We start from the raw sequence: 15,667 nt of genomic DNA, 5'->3' as shown, positions 1-15,667 counted from the left end.
CAGTTTGAAAATACCCCCCACTAGGAAGCCTTCCCTGGTTCCCCCAAACTAAGTCTTTACTTTCTGGAGGCTCCAGACCCCACCCTCTGGTTGAGCCTTGACCCCAGCACAGCTCTGTTCATTACCCCTTCCCACACATCTGGCTGTGCAATTCCATGTGGGCCAGTGCCCTGAAAACCTGTTTACTGTGTGTCTCTAGTGCCTAGAATAGTGTCAGAGGTCGTGGGTGTAATGCATATATTTTTCACTATCATACAATATTCCTTCAAAAAAAGTACACTATTGGTTATTTATCTATTGTCCAGTTAGTGGACATTAAGATTGTTTCCACTGTGGATCTATTACAACCAAAGATTGTATGACCATTTTCAGAAATATAGGCCAGTGAACATGGGTAAGGATGGCTGATCACAGGACATTCACATACTCAGCTTCACTTGATGACATCAAATTGCTTTTCCATGTTGCTCTAGCAGTTTTCACTGAACCAGAATATAATCATTCAGTTACTCCACGTCCTTGCTAACGCTTTGAGTTGTCCAGATTTAACTTTCTTTCTTTCTTTTTCTACATATTTTACTTAGTGATTTTACAGAGGTATGGGGGGACAGGGAGCAAGAAGTATCAACTCCAATGGTGGGATTCAGCTGGTTCGGCAGAACCAATACATAATTTCTTGTTGAGTTTGGTGAACCGGTTGTTAAATTGGCACTTGTAATCAGGGTTCTCTCTAAGGTGGGTTCCTGGCAGCCGCCCAATGTGGAAATCACAAATTTACATTCCTTACTCTTTTTTAATGTTCATCTATGCAACAGCGTATTCTAAGCACTCGTAGTAGTGTTCATTCTGTTCATAGGTGAAATAAATTGCAAATGAGGACACCAATTGAAAAGCAATATGGAAATATCTTAAATAACAGTTTTATTGGTTTTTGTCAGGTATTATTTAATATTTTTCATTAATATTTTTAAACTCTTTCATATAATCTAGTTTTGTGTACCTCTTTTATTGTTCTTATTTAAGTATTAAATGTGTGAAATAATAAACTACCTTTCAGTATATAGTTTTTTTATACCTAAAACGGTCATTAGGACAGAGAACCGGTTGTTAAATTATTTGAATCCCACCACTGATCAACTCATAGTTGCTTCAGTTTAGTTGCTCATTAATTGATTGCTTGTTATATGTGCCTTGATTGATCATGAAGTGGAACTTTTTAATGAGAATATTGGTTTCTCCTTAGGGTGAAATGCCTGTTCATGTCTTTTATCCATTTTTTAAAAAATTTTACTCTTTTCCTATTGTTTTTGTAGTTCTTTATCTGTATTACATACAAATGCTTTGTTATTTTCATGTTTGTAAAAAGCCTTCAAAATTCTGGTCTGTTTTCATTCTATTCACGGTGCCATTTTCTGAACAGAAGTTCTTAATTTTTAAAATAACCTTTTTTATTGTAGAAAAATGTTATATATGCAGAAAGGTTACAGTTACAGAACTGTAAAGGTATAGGGCACTCCTGTAAATCCTTCATCTAGCTTCCCCTGTTAACATCTTACATGAGGTTATAAGGTACATATGTCAGAATGAAAATATTAGCATAGGCACTTATTATTAACTAAATAGCAGAATTTATATCTCATCAGTGTTTCATCTTTCTAGTCCAGAATTCAATCCAGAACGTACATTGCATTTGGTTGTTTTATCCTCTTGTTGCCTTGCTCTGTGGATTTTTTTTTTCATTTTTCCTAATTTTTTATCACTTTGACACTTTTGAAAAGTACTGGTCAGGTATTTTGTAGAAAGTTCCTTGATTTGGGTTTATCTGATATACCTTTTTAAATTTTTTTGTCAGAGAGAGAGAGAGTCAGGGACAGAGAGAGAGACAGATAGGGACAGACAGACAAGAAGGGAGAGAGATGAGAAGCATCAATTTTTCGTTGCGGCACCTTAGTTGTTCACTGATTGTTTTCTCATATGTGCCTTGACCAAGGGGCTACAGCAGAGCAAGTGACCCCTTGCTCAAGCCAGTGACCTTGGGCTCAAACCAGTGACCTTGGGCTTCAAGCCAGCGATCTTTGGGTTCAAGCTAGTGACCATGGGGTCACGTCTATGATCCCATGCTCAAGCCAGCAACCCTGTGCTCAAGCTGGTGAGCCTGTACTCAAGCTGAATGAGCCCGTGCTCAAGCTGGGGACCTCGAGATTTCCTCAACCTGGGTCCTCCGTGTTCCAGTCCAATGCTCTATCAACTGTGCCACTGCCTGGTCAAGCTGATATTTTCTTATTATTAGACTGAGGCTATAGAGTGTTGGGGGAAGATCACAGAGATGAGGGGGTCACATCATACAGGGGGTCCCTGATTTCCACATGACATCACAGGTGATGTTAACTTTGATCACCTGGGTAAAGTGCTGCCTGCCAGTTTTATCCACTGTAAGTTACTATTTTTTCCCTTGCCCTACTCTGTGCCTTGTAAGCAAATTTCTAAACCCAGCCCACTGAGTTTAGGAGAAGGAATTGTGCTCCACTTCCTGGAGCAGGAGTTTCTACAAAGCTCTTAATTTTAAAAAGATTAATTGATTTTAGAGAGAGAGGATGGGGAGGGAGAGACCAAGAAACATTGATCTGTTTCCGTATGTATCCTGACTAGGAATTGAACCTGCAACCTTTGCATATTGAGATGACGCTCTAACCAACTGAGCTACCCGACCAGGGCTTACAAAATTCTTAATGAATTTTTTTATTGCTGAAAAATACACATAAGAAAATTTACCATTTTAACCATTTTAAAGTGTACAATTCAGTGGCATTTAGCACATTTACAATATTGTGCAACCAACCACCACTTCTATGTAGTACTAAAATATTTCCATCACCCCAAAAGAAAACCCCATCACCAAGTCAGTCACTCCCCAACCCTTCTCCCCTAGCTCCTAGCAACTGTTAATCTGCTTTCTGTCTCGGGATTTAATATTAAATTCTTCAACTTGATCAATCTTTTCCTTTGCAGTACTCACACTGTGTCTTGTTTAAGGAATTCTTGCTTGCCCCAGCTTCATAAAGACATTTTCAGAGCATCTTCTACATTTTTGGAGCTTTGTTATTTACAGTCAAATCTTGATCTCTCTTGGAACTGATTTGAGAGTATGGAGTAAGATAAAGTCCAATTGCATATTTGTTCCATGGGACGATCCATTGTCCCAATACTCTTTCATAAAACTGTTACAAAGGAAGTTTTCATATATGCCTACTTAACCATGGGCACAAACCAGCTAAAATGTATGCAGGGCTGCAGGATGTCTATTCCCTCTGGGGATCTGTTCTGGCTTTCTCTTCTGTCCCAGGCCATCTCTCCATGTTCTAAACCAGTCACCTGATTTATCCTCCTTCTGGAGTGTGTGGCTGTTCTTCCACTTTTTCTAAGTTTGTTCGGCTCTATGGAGAAACCTGGTTAAGATTTGGATTGGAATTGCACTGAACTTAAAAATCAAATAGGGAAAATCAGCCTCCTTTGTGATGTTGAATCTTCCAAAGTGTGAATATGATGAACCCTTCCATTTATCTTTCAGTGAGGCTTGCAACTTTCCCATAAAAATCCTGCACATCTTTGTTTTTCAGATTTATTTCTAAATGTTTTGTCTATTTTACACTATGGATAAATGGCTTTAAAATTTTATATTGATTGATTTTAGAAAGAGAGGAGGAAAGAGAGACAGAGAGAGAAAGAGAGAAACATCAATGTGTTGTTCCACTCATTTATGCATTCATTGGTTGATTCTTGTATGTGCCCTGACTGGGAATTGAACCCCAATCTTGATGTATTGGGACAATGCTCTAACCAATTGAACAACAGTTTATCACAAGGTCATGTCTATGAGAGCTCAAAAAAGCAACCCAGCCCTGGCCGGTTGGCTCAGCAGTAGAGCGTCGGCCTGGCATGCGGGGGACCCGGGTTCGATTTCCGGCCAGGGCACATAGGAGAAGCCCCCATTTGCTTCTCCACCCCACCCCCTTCTTCCTCTCTGTCTTTCTCTTCCCCTCCCGCAGTCAAGGCTCCATTGGAGCAAAGATGGCCCGGGCGCTGGGGATGGCTCCTTGGCCTCTGCCCCAGGCGCTAGAGTGGCTCTGGTCGCGGCAGAGCGACCCCCCCCCCCCCGAGGGGCTGAGCATCGCCCCCTGGTGGGCAGAGCGTTGCCCCTGGTGGGCGTGCCGGGTGGATCCCGGTCGGGCGCATGCGGGAGTCTGTCTGACTGTCTCTCCCCGTTTCCAGCTTCAGAAAAATACAAAAAAAAAAAAAAAAAAAAAAGAAGCAACCCGGTGCTCAAGCCGGATGAGCCTGTGCTTAATCCAGATAAGCCCACTCTCAAGCCGGTGACCTCAAGGTTTTTAAACTGGATTCTCGGTGTCCCAGGTCGATGCTCTATCCACTGCACCACCGCCTGGTCAGGCTGCTTTTCTATTTAAAGTGACAGAAGGGGAGCCTGACCAGGTGGTGGCACGGTGGATAGAACGTTGGACTGGAACACAGGACCCAGGTTTGAAACCCCAAGGTCACCGGCTTGAGCCCAAGGTCACTGGCTTGAGCAAGGGGTAACTCACTTTGCTGTAGCCCCTCCCCCCAGTCAAGGTACATAGGAGAAAGCAGTCAATGAACAACTACGGCTTGACCTATGGTGGCGCAGTGGATAAAGCGTCAACCTGGAATGCTGAGGTTGCTGGTTCAAAACCCTAGGCTTGCTTGGTCAAGGCACATATGGGAGTTGATGCTTCCTGCTCCTGCCCACTTTCTCTCTCTCTCTCTCTCTCCTCTCTAAAATGAATAAATAAATAAAAAAAAAACCGAACAACTACGGTGCCACAACAAAGAATTGATGCTTTTCATCTCTATCTCTTCCTGTCTTTTTGTTCCTCTCTCTGTCTCTCTCTGTCCCTGACACAAAAAAAGGGAGAGGAGGGGAGACAGACAGACTCCCACATACACCCTGACCACAATCTACCTGGCACAACCCCCCACACACACATATCTGGGGCTGATGCTCAAATCAACGGAGCTATCCTCAGAGCCTGAAGACAATGTTTGAACCAATGGAGACACTCTCTGTGACAGGAGAAAAGATAGAGAAGGGGAAGAGGGTACGGAAGAGAAGCAGATGGTCACTTCTCATGTGTGCCTGACCAGGATGGAACCCACAATATCCACATGCCGGCGGGTGTTCTATCCACTGAACCAACCAGCCAGGGCCAGGTCCAATGAATGTCAAAGTGCCAGTGCCCCATTTAGTCCCACCAACAGTATGTTTATTCAAAAACTATTTGAAATTTCTCATCTCTCTACTTGATTATGCTATGCTGCCTCCATCTTTCCCTTGCCTGTCCTTTTCTGTGGCTCCCTCCTTCCCTTGCTCTCCTCTCTATGAATCTACATTCATGTCTTTTGCAGACCTTCTCAGACTCTCTGACTTTTCATCTCTCTTCTCTCTCGGCTTCTGATACTTTGTTCTCTCTCTACCATCTTATGATATCCACAGAGAAAAGTCATTGAAAGGAAAGTGATGAGAAATGGTGCACAACTGATGAAATGTATAACACACACACACACACACACTCATGAATAGAAATACACCCCACCACCACAAAATCCTCTCGGACATTCCCAGGGACCTCCTGGCCATTCCCAGGGTCCTCACTCTTATCAAAATTTGCCCACCCCGGCCCTGGCCAGTTGGCTCAGTGGTAGAGCATCGGCCTGGCGTGCAGGAGTCCCGGGTTCGATTCCCGGCCAGGGCACACAGGAGAAGCGCTCATCTGCTTCTCCACCCCTCCCCCTCTCCTTCCTCTCTGTCTCTCTCTTCCGCTTCCACAGCCAAGGCTCCATTGGAGCAAAGTTGGCCCGGGCTCTGAGGGTGGCTCTATGGCCTCTGCCTCAGGCGCTAGAATGGCTCTGGTTGCAACAGAGCGAAGCCCCAGATGGGCAGAGCATCGCCCCCTGGTGGGCATGCCAGGTGGATCCCTGTCTGGTGCATGTGGGAATCTGTCTGCCTCCCCATTTCCAGCTTCAGAAAAATACAAAAAAAAAGGAAAGAAAAAATTTGCCCATCCCTCATGCCAAGAGCAGCTATGAAGACATCTGGGCTTTGGATAAGAAGGTTCCCACTCCACAGCCTCTGCTGAGTTCAGCTTTGTAATGGAGAGTGAGCAGAGCTTATGCTAGAAGCCTCAACACAGGACAACCCTGATTGGTTTTCAAATAAGTTCCTAATCTTTACTGAGTACATCGGATGTTTCTGGCACTATAGAGGCTCCGTGGAAGGGACAGATATGAATCAGATGTCAATCAATTTGTTCAACAAAAACTGTCTGGGGCCAGAGTGTAGACAGAAGGTAAATTGCCACCTTTTTCCAGAACCAAAACCAAGTCATCAGCCTGACCAGGTGGTGGTGCAGTGGATAGAAGGTCGGATTGGGATGTGGAGGATCCAGGTTCGAGACCCCAACGTCATCAGCTTGAGCGCGGGCTCATCTGGTTTGAGCAAGGCTCACCAGCTTGAGCCCAAGATTGCTGGCTTGAGCAAGGGGTCACTCGGTCTGCTATGGCCCCCTGGTCAAGGCACATATGAAAAATTAATCAATGAACAACTAAGGAACCGCAACGAAGAACTGATGTTTCTCATCTTTCTCCCTTTCTGTCTGTCTGTCCCTCTCTCTGACTCTCTCTGTCTCTGCCACAAAAATAAATAAATAAATAAACACCAAGTCATTAAACCGAGGGGTCCACCCTCCACATGTTTGTTCATCCCCAACTCTAGTTACTGTTATCAGGAAACAAGTAATGGTGAGTGCAGGAAACATAGAATTCAGAGCCCTTGGGACTGCAATAGGCTCCCCTCTCCTTTTGGCAGTGCTATCGTTGATGGCCTTGTCCTGGATGCTGGGTGGGGTGGAGGAGTATTGAAGAAAAGGAAATAGGACATGAGCTTCTCATGGTTGGAGAGGGAAAGAGTACTCATGTGGTTCCTAAAGGCCTACTCTGTGCTTGGCAATGTGCTGAGGGCCTGACATATGCTATCTCTCTTAAGAACAGTCTCTAAGGTCAGGGCTGACTAAGGACAGGAGAGGGACTGGGAAGTGAGGGAGGAGGCTCTGATTGGAATGTTAGGAAAGGATTCCAAGAAAAAATGAATCTGGAGAATGATGAGGTTTTGATAAGCATGGTGGAACTTGGAGGAAGGGCATTCCTGGCAGAGGGCAAATGCTCTGGGCTGGACCTCCTGATGGACCTATCTGTGGCCCCCAGGCCAGCAGTGAAGAAGAGAAATTGATTAAAACAATCTTGGTTTATCGCCTAATAGAATGAGGGTTAAAAAATAATTGTTTCCTACAGAACAAATGGTACAAGGGCAGCACTGACCCCTTGCAAATTTTGGAACTTGACCTGCAGGGCTGAAAAGTAAAGCAATTGGATTGGCCAGGGGAAGGCTGATAATAAAAAAAAGCTATTGAATTAGCCAAGAGGCTAAGATGGGGTGGGTCATATTGGGGGGAAGGGACAGGGTAGGTTTAGAATGATTGGGGGGTTCTCTGGGTTTGGAGGTACAGTCTTAGCCCAAAGTCCCCAGGGTAACCAACAAGGACAGCATTGGGTCAGTGGGTAATCCCAGGGTTGAGGGCAGCCTGGAGCCAGAGACAATCTGGAAGCAAGTTAACTTACGTTACAAACGTCTTCAGTGTGCCATGCCGGGAAAGAACTTTACAAATATTCGCTTGTTTAAAATAATCAATTTTATAGTAGGTTTACAGTTGTACTTTCTTTCAAATAAAATAATAAATAGAAATACAACTGAGAGCAAAAACATCAAGTCAGGCACCACAGATCACACAGTAGGCAAATGTCAGAACTGGGATTTGAACCCAGGCAGCCCAACTGGGTCCCTTAGCCCCACATTCTACTAACTATCATTCTCCCAAATCCCCTAAAATTATTGTGTGGGTTTATTTATTTATTTATTTTTTGGTCAAGTTTTTTCCTGCTTCATCTTTTTTTTAAATTTATTTATTCATTTTAGAGAGGAGAGAGGGGAGAGAGAGAGAGAGAGAAGGGGGGATGACCAGGGAGCATCAACTCCCATATGTGCCTTGACCAGGCAACCCAGGGTTTTGAACCGGCAACCTCAATGTTTCTAGGTTGACGCTTTATCCACTACACCACCACAGGTCAGGCTTATTGTGTTTTATTTTTAAAGGAAGGGCTTACTCTCAACAATTATTGGGCTCTTCCTGTGTACCTTTTATGTGCCATTTCTCCAGGTTTGTACCATCATTTTCATTTTACAAGTGAGGAAACTGAGGCACAAAGAAATGGCGCTGTGAGCAAAGGTGGGGCTATGTCCAACATGAGAATCCCAGGAGCATGTGAGGCTTATCTACCATTAGACCCAAGTACAGCTCAGGAGAGCGACCAGTGGGAACTCGAAACCTTTGCTCTCTCCGATCACCAGGCCCTTGATGCCACTGCTGTTCTTAGCCAAGCCTCTTAATGCCCCAGCTCAGGGTTGCACCTTCATTCATGCCACCCCTCTGAGTCCTCCTTCCTTACTCAGACTGGCTGGAGACACCATGGACTCACACCCAGTCTGACGAGAGGGCTGAGAAGCCTCCACAAAAGGGCCTCAATGACATTATCTTTGACAGAGGGAAACCAACAAATCAGAGAAGCACAGGCATTTGCCCAAACTGAGCAGGCAGTAAGAAGCACAGCTATTCTTGAACCCAAGCCTTCAACCTCTCATGCCTCCAGGACTACCATTAAGGCACTGGCAAGCAAGGCTATGTGAGCCCTTTGGTGTCTGGGAATCCCAAGCATTCAAGGGTCTTATAAAAACATTTGAAACCCAAGATACACACATTTTGGGTCCAGAATGCAAAAGGAGAACAGCAATGTCAAGGTGAATCCACATTTAATTACTTTCAGGAACAGGATGTCAACTTACCGGGATTAACATCAATAGAAACAGGACTGGGGGTGGATAATGTTCTTCCTGGGAAGACCCCAGACAGATTACAGCCAGCCATCTCTTTAAGAGAGCTACCTGTAGCCAGTCAATTTCCAAAGCAAAATAATAAATTACAAGAATAACTGGCCCTGGCCGGTAGCTCAGTTAGTTAGTGTCCTCCCAATATGCTAAAGTTGCAGAATAGATCCCTGGTTGGGTACATACAAGAATCAACCAATGAATGTATAAGTAAGTGGAACAACAAATCGCTGTTTCTCTCTTTCTGCCTTCCTCTCCCTAAAAATAATCAAATAAAAAATAAAAAAGTCCTGGCAGGATGGCATGGTTGGTTGGAGCATTGTCTCGATACGTAGAGTTTGCCAGTTCAATCCCTGGTCAGGGCACATACAGGAAGAGATGGATGTTTCTCTTTCTCTCTCTAAAATCAATCAATCAATAATAATAATAATAAAAGAATAATTTTAACTGGCGAGCAGTTAACACGTGCAGGGGCTGGTTCAAGCTCAGCGTGTTTTAACTCAAGTAACCCCCACAGCGACCCTACTAAGTGGAGGCGATGGGGAAACTGAGGCACCAGGATATCGTACAGTTGGAGAAGAACGCAGCTTGGTTTGGGGTCTGCGTCCTTGACCTCTCTGTTGTCTTCTGCCTTGTGTTTCACGGCCGGGACTTTAGTGCGATGGAGATGCAGTTACTGAGGTGGTTTTTTGGCTTGGTTCGGGTCTCGATGTCAGGACACGGCGTTACCTGGGGGTCCACTTCTGGCCCGAGTGTGAAGCCGGGTCCCTACCAACCCCTGGCTTGGTCCCTTCCAACCCCCACCACAACACCGAAAACCACCCTAGCAAATTGTCTTCTCTTGATCTAGACACCCAGAGAGGGATGTAGCTCCGCCTCTGACCACGCCCCTATGACAGCCTCTGATTGGGCCATCTGTCAGCCAATAAGAGGGCGCACATAGAAAGCTCCACCCACAAGGCCCTTCTTGCTCGGTGATTCGCCAATCCTCTGTCTCCCCACCTTCCTCACATCTTCCTCCAGACTAGGCCTCCCTGGACTCCTTGAATTACTACGACACACCTCATCGGCTGGCCTTTGCACGCGCTGTGCCCACCGCCAGAAATATTCCTTCCTCTCTCTTCTGTATAAACTGCTTTCTCTCTTGGCCCTCCTCTTGCAAACTTTCCGGACACCCTAGGCTGGTGGAGACTTCCCTCTGGGCCCTCAGCACCCCGTGATCTTTTCATACCAGTTTTCTCCGTCTCAATCAGGCAGCAAGCTCCTGAGAAGCCAGGATGGGGTCTCAGAAAACATTGTCTCCCCTATGCCTGGCATATAGTAGGTGCTCAAGAAATACATTTAGAGTGGAATAATTAATGAATTAATTTGGTATCAAAGATTGGAGAAATCTCAGCCCTCTGAAGAGCACTGAAGGCGGGACCAGTCTCCCCTGACACTGGCCCAGCACAGGGTCTGCCACACAATGGGCGCTCCAGTACACCTATGTGGAAAGGAAGAGGGAAAGGACTCACGTCATTTATGAGAATGACGTGCTCAATGGTGGCTCATTGTTTCATTTAATGGTCTTCTGCAGCCCCGCAGTCCTACCCCGGTCTAGCTTGCCACTTCCCTCCCCACTCACCGCCCTTAGGCGGGTTGAGGGCGTGGCCTGAAGGAGAGAAAGAGGCGGAACTTGTGTCCTAAGCAACTATTGGGTGTCGATAGTGCTGTCTTGTCCGATACTTGGCGCGACCTGAGTGGATGTAGGGGAGAACAGAGGAAATCGCTGTTTCTGTAGGTGTTTTTGCATTAGTTGGGGAGTGCGGGAGGGACTGAGGGTTCCGAAGAGGAATGGATTATAAACAAACAAAATACAGCCTTGCTTCACTCACCGCCCAAACTGCATCCTGACGGTTTTACAGAATGAACTGCTTGCAAGCCGGCGCCCACCCGGGGCCACGCCTCTCCCAGCTCTCTCTTTCCTTTGCTCCTTAGAGTGGTGTTTAAGAGCCCAGCCCCTAAAACAGATGGCATCTGAGCTCAAATCCTGGGTCTGCCACGTGCCGTCTGTGTGATCTTGGGCACATGACTTACCCCTCTCTCGTCCTCAGTTTCCCCACCTGTGCAATGGAATGGGTAGTTACATGTGTTAATCTTGTAAAAATGCTTGAAACCAGTTCACAGTTGTTTTTACGGTTTAATTTTCATGCCCCTTCTGCTCCTTCAACTTCCATGGCCCCCCTTGGCCCACACAGTAGAATCCACACCCTTTCCTGTGACCCAAGAGGCCCTGAATGGTCCAGCTCCCACCAACCTCCCCATCACACCATCTAACTACTCTGTGGTCTTCTTGTAGTCTTCAAATACAACCAGTCTGTTCTGTCTTCAGGACCTTTGCACATGTTTTTTCCTCTGCAAGTGAAGCTCTTTTTTCTCCAGGTGCTCGTCCTTGCACTGTCCCATGTTTGTGCTCAATTCTTCCTCCTCTCAGATCTGACTAAAGTGTTGCTTTCCCTGGGAATTCCTATTGGATCTCTCCAGGTCTGGTTGGGACACCATATTATTCACAGATCTCCATTTATTTCAAATGCATGGATCTCCATCCACAGACAACAAATTAAAGTTCTCTATCATCACACAACCAGGCCTATGGGGAAGTTAATCCTCGGTATATTTTTTCTCCCATATAACTCACCTGTAGAAACTGAGGGTCCACTGCTGGGAGGTGGCTTGTAGCAGGTACAAACATCTTTTTGAGGCAGAACCATGATATATTGACTTCATTGAACCCAGGCAATGTATTTCATGACAAAAACATTCAGTAGCAGCCATTTGTGCTCTGGGATAGCAAATTGGAGCCACATGCTCATCCCAGTAGATCACTTGCTGGTCCCCTAAAGAGTCCCCATGTTCCTTCACTCAGGACTCCTCCAGCCCCTACCTTTCTTTCTTTCTTTTTTTTTTTTTTTTGACAGACAGAGAGAGTCAGAGAGAGGGATAGATAGGGACAGACAGACAGAAGGGAGATGAAAAGCATCAATTCTTCATTGCAGCACTTTAGTTGTTCATTAATTGCTTCCTCATATGTGCCTTGACCAGTGGGCTATAGTAGACTGAGTAACCCCTTGCTCAAGCCAGCAACCTTGGGCTCAAGCTGGTGAGCCTTGCTCAAACCAAATGAGCCCGTGCTCAAGCTGGCGACCTTGCAGTTTTGAACCTGGGTCCTCTGCATCCCAGTCTGACGCTCTATCCACTGCACCACCACCTGGTCAGGCCAGCTCCTACCTTTCCTTTCCTTCCAGCCCATCCATGACCCCTTAGGGATCTGTGTCCTGATCTCCTTGGGACCAAGTTGGGGTAGGTTGGCACAGAGATGTGGCGGGAGGTGTTTATCAAATTAATGAATGCATCCTCCTCCTAATGAACTCCTGTGTACCCTTCAAAAGCCCAATCCTACTATCCCTTTTTCAGGATGTTTTTCCTCTCTCCCCAGAGAGAACCCTTATTCCCCACTCTTCCAGCTCCAGAACTTACCCTCTAGTCTAGCCCTAACAGGCTAGGGATATCTGTAGCCAGCTCTTCTTCCTGAAAACTGGGGTCTTCTTGGGGACCTGGACTAAGAAAAATTGTCAGAAGTGTTGAATGAATGGAATGCCTGTTGCAAGATCTGCAGTCAGATGCTTTGAATTCACATCCTGGCCAAGGTGCTAGACACTGAATCTGTCCCCTGACCTCTCTGAACTTCATTTTTTCATTAATTAAATATGTTTACTCAGGCCTGGGCCCAAAGTTGTTGCAAGGATGAAATGAGTTAACACATATGGCCGTGGGGGCCTCCAGCTCCCTCCTGTCCTATTCAGAGAGTGAGACAACCCAAGACCAACACCTATGTTCCCCTCTCCAGCACCCAGAATGTGTTATTGTCAACACATACGCTTAATGGATGTTAATCAACAGGGTTGATGAGAGAAGTGGCAGAAGGAGGAAATAAAAGTGAATATTTAAAAGGCTGAACCCTAAATACTGATAAGGACATGGGATGGCATGGTGTAATGCCAGTGATTGAGGCCAGGCAGATCCACATTGGATTTGAGCAGACAGTAGAGAAATTGTGGAGCCAGAAAGCATTGAACCATTTCCATTTAAGAGTCTCACAATGGCTGATAAGCAAACTGGCAGGGAAAACCACTTCTCAGGCAAATGAACAACAAAAGGGCTCCTCCCAGTGGTGGATAGGCAATCCACAATCCACCATCTGCTGCCCTGGGGGCAAGCACCCATAGCCTTACATAGACTATACACATGTGGCACTGCCAGGTGCTCACGCACTAATTAAGCAAAGTGCTTGCAGCTGGTAAACCAGGGAGCAAGCCTAACACAACTGTTTTCTCAACACATGGCCTTCTTCATGGGCCACTTGGGGAAACAGCCTGGTCATTTCTCAACCCCTGACCCAACCATTCCACCTCTGAGCACTTACTGGGAGGAAAGGGGGTATATTCATCAAAAGATATGTGCAAAAAGGCTTTAAAAACATCCACAACAATGAAAAGACTGGGAAATAACCCAATGTCCACAAACAGGTGAAGTGGAAAAATAGTGAATAATTGATACCCAGTTTTACAATAAGAAAAAAAATACTATAGTATTTGCAAGGATGTGGAGAGATTGGAACCTCATACACTGCTGGTGGGAATGTAAAATGGTACAGTTGCTGTGTATGGGGCAGTTATGTTAGGCTTGCTTGTGGGTTTAGCAGCTGCAAGCACTTTGCTTGATTAGTGTGTGAGCATGTGGCAGACGCACATGTGCATAGCCTATATAAGGCTATGAGTGCTTCCCCTGGGGATCAATTCTCTCAGATCACTCTCCTGCCACCCTGAGCTGCAGTTTTCCTTGCTCCCTTGTTCTTACTGCTAGTAGCATATTTTTCTTTGTTTATTAGCTCTTTCCCTTTTATTATTTGCTTACCTGTCCTTGTGAGCCTCCAATAACCTGGTATGGCCCAACGCTTTCTGGCTCTGAAGTTTTTCTACTGTCTGTCCAAATCCAATGTGAACCTGCCTGGCCTTATCCACTAGCATTACACTATGGAAGTAGGTCAGCAGTTTTTCAAAAAGCTAAACATGAAATTACCATATGACCCAGCAATTATTCCACTGCTAGGTATAGATTGAAGAGAATGGAAAGCTGGTACTAATCAAAAACTTGTATACAAATGTTCATAGAAGCTCTATTCACAATAGCAAAATGATGGAAACAACCCAAATATTCACCAATGGATGAATGGATAAACACAATGTGTGGATCCACACCCATACAAAGGAATACAACATGAGTAAACCTTAAAAAGATTATACTGAAAAAAAAAAGAAAAAAAAAGATTATACTGAGTGAAGGAAGCCAGACAGAAATGGCGATACATTGTATGAAATGTCCAGGACAGAAAAATCCACAGGGACAGAAAGTACTGTATTTCCCCATGTATAAGACCCACCCTATTTCAAAAAATTTGGGGCCTAAAAACTGTGTGTGGCTTATACAGTGGTTGTAGTCTTTTTACTTGTATTTCCCATTTTTTCACACAAATGAGGAATTGTATGAATTTTATGATGAGTAAAACTTGAGTTCAATAATTTTATGAAATACATTTTTTTTTCTTCAAATTTTGGGCCCCAAAATTAAGGTGTGTTTTACACATGGAAGCGTCTTATACATGGGGGATTATGCTAGATTAGGGGTTGCTGTGGCTGGAGGGGGGATGGGGAGTGACTGTTAATGGGGACAAGGTCTCCTTTTTTTAATTAATTAATTAGTTACAGAGAGAGGGATAGATAGGGACAGACAGACAGGAATGGAGAGAGATGAGAAGCATCAATCATCAGTTTTTCATTGGGACTCCTTAGTTGTTCATTGATTGCTTTGCCATATGTGCCTTGACAAGGGACCTTCAGCAGACCGAGTAAACCCTTGCTGGAGCCAGCGACCTTGGGTCCAAGCTGGTGAGCTTTTTTTTTTTTTTTTCCCCTCAAGCCAGATGAGCCCGCGCTCAAGCTGGCGACCTCAGGGTCTTGAACCTGGGTCCTTCCGCATCCCAGTCCAATGCTCTATCCACTATGCCACCGCCTGGTCAGGCACAAGGTCTCCTTTTAAGGGGATTGTAATGCCAGTGGCTGGTGGCTGAGGCCAGGCAGATCCACATTGAATTTGGGCAGATGGTTATAATGCCAGTGGCCGAGGCCAGGCAGGTTCACACTGGATTCAGGCAGACGGTAGAGAAACTGCGGAGCCGGAAAGGATTGGGCCATTCTGTTTAATAAAGTCTCACAATGGCAGACAAGCACATAGGCAGGGGAAACTACCTCTCAGGAAAACAAACAGCAAAATGGCCCCTCACAGCAGTGAGCAGGCAATCCACGCATCTGCCATCCCTCTGAGTGCAAGCACCCATAGCCTTATACAAGCCATACACATGTGGCACAGCCTCGTGCTCATGCACTAATCAGGCCAAGGGCTTGCAACCGGTAAACTAGCAAGCAAGACTAACACAGCTACCCCACATTCCACCCCTTTAGAGTTGTTTGCTTCACAATCTACATGAGAGGAAACAGACTTACAGCAACAGCAAAAGTTACACAATAATTACAAAGGTGCCCT

The sequence above is a fragment of the Saccopteryx bilineata genome, chromosome 1 (assembly GCF_036850765.1).
Source record: "Saccopteryx bilineata isolate mSacBil1 chromosome 1, mSacBil1_pri_phased_curated, whole genome shotgun sequence".
Taxonomy (NCBI): Eukaryota; Metazoa; Chordata; class Mammalia; order Chiroptera; family Emballonuridae; genus Saccopteryx; species Saccopteryx bilineata.
This window is presented reverse-complemented; position numbering follows the sequence as displayed.